Here is an 8,704-nt window from a genome sequence, read left to right as displayed (position 1 = left end):
CCTGATTCAGCATAATCTAGATGTGATGCATATTGAGGAGAATGTGTTTGATAATTTGTTCAATACAATTATGAATATTCATGGCGAAACAAAAGATAATGCTAAAGCTAGAGAGGACACCAAAGAAATATGTCGACGACCTGAATTAGATCGTGCCCCCTTACTCGTGGAAATACTCAAAGGCTTATTACACATTAGATAGAGTAGTAAAAGCTGTTTTGTTCGAATGGTTAACGATGGTAAAATTTCTAAGTGGATATGCATCCAATTTTAGCTGATGTGTTTATATAAAGAAGTATAGATTGTTTGGTATGAAAAGTCATGATTGTCATAAATTCATGCAATGCTTAATTCCAGTTGCTTTTCGACAATAGTTAATTGTTTGGTATGATATTTTCACTCGCATACATACTAAGAAGGGTAATCCAAACTGCTTTATTGATGGGTGTGCAAGGAGTGTTTCTATAAGTTTACCTTTCATACCAATTTGAACCATTTGTTTATTTGATATTGCTGACCTGTTTATATACTACGTTCATGCAAATATTATTTGGAAATTTACAAGAAAACTTCAATAATATGTTGGTCGAACAAACTCAACAACAGAATGACTCCTCGATGCACTGTCATAGATCAATGACTAGTTATATTTGGAGGCTACTGGAGGGAGAAGAAAAAGGCGAGTCTATAGACTAGGTTCGCAAGCTTCCGCAGTTTATGGGTTTAGCTGCTCTAGTGCACCATCACAATCACAGCAGATGCTCAATCCTAGGACGACCCAGATTATGCAGGAATGCATTGAGGAGTAGGATCGCTTTCTGAAGTAACGGGCTGATAAGATGCGACTGATGAGAGTAACAAGCAAATGAGATTCATCAAGTATAGAATATACAGCACAAGATGCTCTAGTTATTTCGGCAGGCTATAGGGACTTTTCGTACACTTGTTGCACCTGCTTCATCTGCTACAGATCCTCCAGCACAACACACTACTGCTACAGATCCTCCAACACTGCACACTACAAATGAGGATACTAGTCTTATTGATCCTAATTTCTAGTTGTAGATAGTTTTCCTTTCATATTTTGTTGTTCTATGTTTATTTTGCATTGCAGTAACAAAATGATTTTCCTTTCATATAGTATTGTTTTGTGAGTTTTCTTGATGGTTTGCTTGTTATAATTGTATATATTTTAGCAAGTTGAAAATTTTGTTGTTGCAAAATATAAATTTATTTTTTTTAATTTATCGACAGATTACCGATGGAATTATCATTAACAACCAGTCATTTACCGATCGGTTATCGACGGAATCTTATTAACAGCTAGTCATTTATTGACGAATTACCGATGAAATCTTCCAAACGTGATGAAAATTTCCCGATTGATTACCGATGACTTACCAACCATCATTGATGGATTACCAACAATTTGATATTGTTTTCATGTCCACTTACCAATGTACTTTTGACAGAATACTGACAAACGGACATTCATCAGCATATATTTTACCATCTAGAAGTTTACTGACGAAATTGTGGTATCGGTATTCCGTAGGTATTATATTTTATCGATCGATTTCCCATGTTTACCGATGGAATAAAGGCCGATATTTTTGTAGTGATTAATGAAATGCAATGTTTTAAGTTATTTGCCACTTTAATGTTTCTCTTCTTCCTCAAACTCGCACCAATTTCAAATTTGTTAATAAAGAAAAGAAATGGCAGTTGCGTTTGTTCTTAATTTGTTGAGTTTGTTACATGAGTAGTTGTAATTGTCTTGCTAACTAGGATTAGATATTTTTTCGTAGACATTTTTCTTCCTCCTTGAAGTTTCTAAGAGATTCCTGAATCTAATTCTAATACTTCAAAAAAAAAAAAAAAAAAAAAATAGCACACTAGCTAACAGAAACCACACTAAACCTTAAAGTGTGAAGTCCAACTCTACCCTTGGCACTCTCTCATTTCCAAATGTTAATCCTATTCTCATAATCAAAGTTATTGACTATTCCTATATGCAAGTCTGAGCATACCCTAATCGTCATACAAGAAAATATTCCTTATGAGCACCTCTGAGTATTAGCATAGAAGATACCATATATGTAGAGACATATTCCACACCACATAATTCAAATATTCACATTTATCTATCAACCTAAGGGATCCTATTTCATCCTAGTTCTATCAAGCAAGCCTAATTTAATTATCCCTGAAAAGATTTAAGGAGCTTAAATCTTATTTGGTTTGATCAACTCCATTGCTTACACTTTCATGCCACCCAACATGTTAGCGATAGCAAATGACTAATACCTCACCATGTCGCTTAATATCAGGCTTAGATCATTTTTCAGTTGCATCAATTATTTTACGTTTGGAATTATGTATCATCTACTAATGAAAATAAAATAAATAAATTTTATCCAAACAATAAATGTAACATTTTGTGGCAAAAGTGATCCTTTTCGTCCGCTCTCCACCTATCAATCCCTTTACATACATCCATTTTGGCAGAAAACATTATCCAATAATAATTATTGAGAAAAAATATACTTAATCATGTTTATTGGTTGACAATAGATCAAGGGTGAGGCTTTATCTGGCTATAATGAGAGATGTGGATCTCTTATTAAGTTTTGGCCTCGAAGAATTGTCTTCAATGGATTGATTTGAATACATGCCAAATTGGAGGTTGTATGTGGGCTCAAATTATGTTCATGTTTTATGCTCTTCTAGGATAGACATTTCTGAATTTGATTTAATTATTTATGATTGTATATGTACCCTAGATCATAGTTTGACGTTTGTGTCCAGTGAATTAGGAAACAAGCCAATATGTGTGCCCATTCTCTTCCTAGGGTTTCATATCATCATTATGCTCGTCTCCAAGTTTGGAATATTATCACAGATTGTGTTGTGGATCACAATTATTTGGGTAAATGAAATATTAGTTTTTGCTTGCAAAAGGCAATACATCAAGGGTATATATGTTTTAAGGCTTTTACTACAGTACAGAATTCAAAAATTTTGCATGGGTAGAGAAACTGTCTTTTTGTGACATTTGTGATACTAACCTACTATAGCAGGTAAACATGATAGGTTAGTTAAAATTTTCTTTTATTTTTTGCAAATTTCTTTCTTTTTCTTTAGAAAAAAGTTTCTTTTTAAATCACATATTTAGAAAAAAGTTATATGCCATTGTTTTTAAATATACATTTTTTAATTTCTTTTGGGATAAATATTTTTAAAAAATTGGTAGAAATATTTTATTTCTCTCTATAAATTATTTTTATTTTATTTTAATAATTTTAATTACATTCGCTTTCTAAAAAAAATTAAACATATCCAATAACTAATGACACATGTTCATGTAAATCACAGCATGTTTTCTGGTAATGACACATTTACATGTAAATCACATTTAATAAGTTATATTAAGTATTGTACATTCTTTTCTTATTTAGCCATTTTTCCTCTTCTTTTTAATAATTTTTTATTTGTTGTAATACTCTTGTTTTCTAAATTAAAAATTATTATTTTTGTAATATTTTTGAAAGATTTCATAAATAAAAACATGAAATATCATTTATAAGATTCATTATATAAAGTTATTTCACCAATTAAAATTATATTTTGAGTTTTAAATTAAATTTATTTTAAAATGTAGTGACAACTTACTATATATTTGAATTTGTATAATTTTATATTCTAAAAAAACTAAATAAATTTTTAAAAAAATAAATAAATGTTAAGTAATGTTTGAATAACAAAAATTTTTTAAAATGAAAATATAAAAAATTTCTACAGTATCACCTGTAATAATTTTGCTAAGGAACGATGCAAGTGGATTTAGTCAAATAATTTAATACTTTTTAAAGAGATATAATTTAACATAATTTAATTCTTCAAAAAAAGATAATTTAGTACTTAAAATAAATAAAAATTAATTAATAATTTAGCTTAATTGCATAATAAAAGATTATATTAACTATAATTAAATATTACTTCATTTGGACCCATCATCATATTTTTAACTATTTTTAAAAAGATCCAACAAGATATTTTATTAAATTTGCACAGTTATTAAAAAAAAGAAATATTATATATTCTCAATCTAACACAACTCAATAGTTTTAAATCTATGGTTTAGGTGTAATAACAATAAATCTAATGGTGTACAAATGTTATATACATGTTTTAAATGGGCCAAGTCAGTTTAACTGGCCCCATTATATGGAACTTATGACTGCTAATAGTTTAGTTATGTTCTTCTATAGCATCTCCAAAACCACAAACATACTGCACTTTCATTGATATGTAAAATTGCAATTTGGGATGCAGTATTTTTCTGCCTGCAAAAGGAATTGCACTTGGCACATGCAAAAAGGATCGTCCTCTATTACTTTTTTAAACTATCCCAGAACACATGTCCAGTTCTAAAAAACCAAAATTTTAGAATTAATTCTCATTTTTCCACTTATTCTTCTATTTTAAAGGGTGCATTTATTGTGGTACACAAATATGTAAGGTATATAAAAGCAATTTAAAATTATACGATAAATAAGATGACAATATTTATCATATTGACTTGAACTCTAGGGCAATATAAAGCAATTTCCATTAAAAAAAAAAAAAAAAAAAAAAAAAAAAAAAAAAAAAAAGATGTGAATGAAATGAATTTTTCGTTGCAATGTCATCAATTGAGCAAAATGATTCATGTTAACTACAATAACTACAATAAAAAGCACCAGGCAAAAGAATATTGGCAAAATTTTTTTGTCCATTCAAACACTTGATTGATAAAATAAAATTTAGAAATTCAAATTCAAATAGAAAGCTCTCAAGAGAACGATAGCATATTCATTTAAATCTGAAGCTTGTAAACAAACATATTCCTCATTTCATAATTGTATATCCTATGAACACTTTCGCGAAAATGTGTATTTTGCTGTTGAGGAAAAAAAAAATTGATGCAAAAAGAGGGTGTATCCTACAATTGTACATCTGTATGTCCTGGCACATCTCAAGTAGCCTCGATTGGAGAACAGCAGCATGATATGAACTCTTGTACGAATAAGAGCCTGCAAGGTCACTCGGTCACAGATAAAGAGAATTGGCAAACATAATACCTCGACGGAGACTCTCACAGGCTGCACCAAATTTGTTCGCCAAACTTACTTCCCCAACAGCTTCAGCAGCCGCACGTAGCTAGAAAAAGATCAGGCAATCAGATATGTCCAGAAAATTATCTTGGAGCTTTAGTTTCTCTAGGGTAATTATCTTTGAATAGTTCCATATAAATTGGCAAGGGATGCATCAGCAAGACATTATGACTTAAGAAGGTTAGCTATACACGGATATCAAGCATAGAGCATAATGTCAGCATATAGTGTCATTTTCTAGCATAAAGAAAAGTGAAATAGGAGAATTACTAGCAAGAAACATCGCTTTGAGAAAAACAGGAGGAGGGAAACTATGAACCATTAAAAGGGTAAATAACTAAATCCTTGACATTTCACAATAAGAACACTTTGGTACCTCCTTTAAAATCAAATGAAGTGACTAAAATGACATTAAAGCATGAATGGGGCAGAGCAAAGAAGAAAGCAAAAGATAATAGCACGACATCTTATATTCAAGGGAAGAATAGGAGTTTGAAATTGTGTGAAGCAAGGAAACATGAAGAGGGTAGAGCCAAGACTCACAGGCTTCTGAGACTATGATATAAATATCAGTGTGCTTCTCACCTCTTTTTGAGTATTGGGAGAGGGGAATTTGAACCTACATTTATTATCAGGTCATATATGCACTTATCATTAGGATATCTTGGTGTACATATGCTTCTCACCTCTTGAATCTCGGTGTCAAAAAGTGTATTCTCTCGAATCTTTAAGTGAAAATATATTATGCGTGATCAATTCAGCCAGCTGCTCCTACAGGAAATAGGTCAATTTGGTTTAATTTTTTTTCTCAGCCAATTTTCTGGGACCGTTGATTTTGTTCACCTGGACTTTAGCATCTCTAATTTATATTTTTGTCCAAGAAAATATCATGTATTCCTTTTTTCCTTTTTTTTCTGGTTGCAGGCAGAAAGTTAAACGGTTAATTAACGATATTTTGGAATTACAAGATAATATCCATCCTTCGACCATCATCACATACATTGACCAAAGGTTGTTAACTAAATGACAATTTTGTATCAATACTAAGGTGGTATGTAGTAAATCGGAAAAATAGTTGAAGACCTAATTTTCAAGAACTGCATAAATACAAGTGCTAAAATTTCAAATTGCAAAGTTGTTTAAAAGGCCACTAAGTACAGTAATCATTGCAAACTTTAAGTTGACATTTTGGAATTATCATTTCAAGTGGATTTTAGTTTAGTTGAGACTTCTAAGTGATATGTGGATAAGCATTATCAACCAACTATAATTTAATAATGATGTTATCAAACACTATCTAAGTGGAAAATTTCATCCTAGGAAATATTGTAAAGTGCCTGGCAGGTAACGAACTCAGGGTACAACTCTGAATTAAAAATTCCAACTCTGATACTATTACCTCAAGCATGGGCAAGTGCCTTGGCATACATACCAATTTTTCTACATAGACTATACAAAGCAGCCAATGGCTATATTAAAACAAAGAAAACTTGAGGATTGAACATCAACAACTAGCAAGTAATACTCAACAGTTGATCCCCCCCAACCCCCAAAGCATTTCAAGAAAGAAAAAAATAGACACTAGATCTTTGAGCGATAAAGTTGTTTGGAAGAAATATCACTATTATCAATTTACATTCAGGAAGGCAACAATCGATAATCAATGAAGTGAAATAATCATAGGTCAGAATCAGTTTAGATATAATCTATAATCCATTTCTCAAGGTGTTCCTGCTGGAAACTCAAAAAGACGCCTCTTATGAGGCTTCATTTTTTCTCCCTACCAACCTATAAAGTCTAAAGCACAATTACCTGATTTGCCATGTCCCCCTTGTACTATGAATTGGAACGCACGTCCCATGTAAAATTATTTAAATGCAACCCTTGTAAAATTTTCCTCTTCCCAATATATTAAAAATAAATTATTTTGTCAAACTAATAATAATAATAATAATAATAATCATTATAAATTACATAATTTTCACTATATTTTTACAAAAAAAAAAAAAAAAAAATCTGAATAATACTTCAACTCATATCATGATCCGAACTAGCAAACCAACTGAGCCTACCCCTCTCAAATCATATTCTAAGTTACTAGTGAAATCAATCTCCCACTCATCCTCCTGCTGCAAACCCCCCCCCCCCCCCCCCTTCTCTCTCTCTCTTCCCTCCCCTCTTTTTACCTCCTTTTCCTCCCTTTTTGAATTACCCAAAAAGAAATCCTAAACGATCTGAATAATACTTCAACTCGTATCATGATCTGAACTAGCAAGCCAACTGAGCCTACCCCTTTCAAATCATATCCTAAGTTAGTAGCGAAATCAACCTCCTCTATCCTCCTACCCCTTTTCTTCCCTGTTTTGAATTACCCACAAAAAACAAAGAAACTCTAAGATTTGCTTTAAGATACACTTTGATCAATACCATTCAAAGCCTAGCAATTTAGTCCCATACTACCATCCCATCTATGAAAATACAAGATCTTGAGGGGCTAAAAATGTTATAATATAACAATTCAACGAACAAGCAATGGTTTAATTTAAGACAAGGATTAATATGTAATAAAAATATTACAATTTTTAAATCAAGGATTATAGTTAAGTCATCAACCAAAATAAGGGACTAAAAGTTGCTAACTTCAAAGCAATACTAATATACAAAACAAAAACCATGAGGAAGTTTTACCAATTAACCCGTTTCTATAAGGACTTGACTTTTACATACAACATTCTAACAAACCAATAGATGAGACCTTGTGCAAGCAATATTCTGTAAAAGCTTGAAGAGAAATAGCACAAAAAGGCCACAGAATCACATTGCATGTAGGCTGTTATCCATAATTTTCTATAGAGCAAGAAATTTTAACAATTTACCTGGTTCAAGAATTCATCTAGTCGCCTAGCGCTCCTAATGATACTACCCTCGAAGATGTCAGTCATTTGTATAACTTCAGCAAAGCTTGCACCCTGGAGGAGAAAAAATATATATATACAAAAGATAAATTTAAAATAGAAGAAATGACACTCATTGTCAATGTTCTAGCAGAGTGCAACAAACACATTTCATTTAAATATATATTTACTTTCAAGGGGAATGAAGAAAGCAAATTCATATAGCGAACCCGAACTAGTCCTTGATTGATGCTTAGTTGATTTCAGTTGTCTTTTTTTATACAACATTTTAAAATTAAAAACTAAAAGTTCTTGACAATCATGAAATTCCAGATTGAAATACTTAAATTAAATAAGAATTGCATGGACCAGTTCTAAATAAGCTACCAAAGCTAAAACAAAAATCTGAAAACACAAATCTGTTTCTAATTTTTTTTCTTTCCTTTTTTTATTATGAATATTTTTTAAAATTATTTGGAACTTCAGAAACACTTGGGGAACAACTTTTTTCTTGCAAAACTAGAACTTCTTTACCTCTTCGTGTCGTCAAACACATATATCTTGCAATAAGAATGATTAAATATTAAAATTACTAGATTTACTACTTAATCCCCACTATTTGGAAAAATAACTGGCAAGTCCTTGAAAAATTTT

At 31.1% G+C, this 8,704-nt stretch overlaps 1 long non-coding RNA gene across 1 annotated transcript; it reads right to left on the bottom strand.

Annotated features, from left to right (window-relative positions):
• Nucleotides 1-4,834: 4,834 nt before the first annotated feature.
• On the bottom strand, nucleotides 4,835-8,356 carry LOC149491684 (uncharacterized). Its single transcript, XR_016319315.1, has 2 exons — nucleotides 8,033-8,356; nucleotides 4,835-5,202 (listed from the first exon to the last, which is right to left on the bottom strand). It is a non-coding gene; the product is annotated as an uncharacterized LOC149491684 (long non-coding RNA).
• Between the last annotated feature and the right edge of the window lie 348 nt (nucleotides 8,357-8,704).

The sequence above is a fragment of the Jatropha curcas genome, unplaced genomic scaffold (assembly GCF_041381405.1).
Source record: "Jatropha curcas cultivar XTBG-Jc1 unplaced genomic scaffold, XTBG_Jcur_1.0 HiC_scaffold_860_pilon, whole genome shotgun sequence".
In the NCBI taxonomy this organism is placed as follows: Eukaryota; Viridiplantae; Streptophyta; class Magnoliopsida; order Malpighiales; family Euphorbiaceae; genus Jatropha; species Jatropha curcas.
This window is presented reverse-complemented; position numbering and strand designations above follow the sequence as displayed.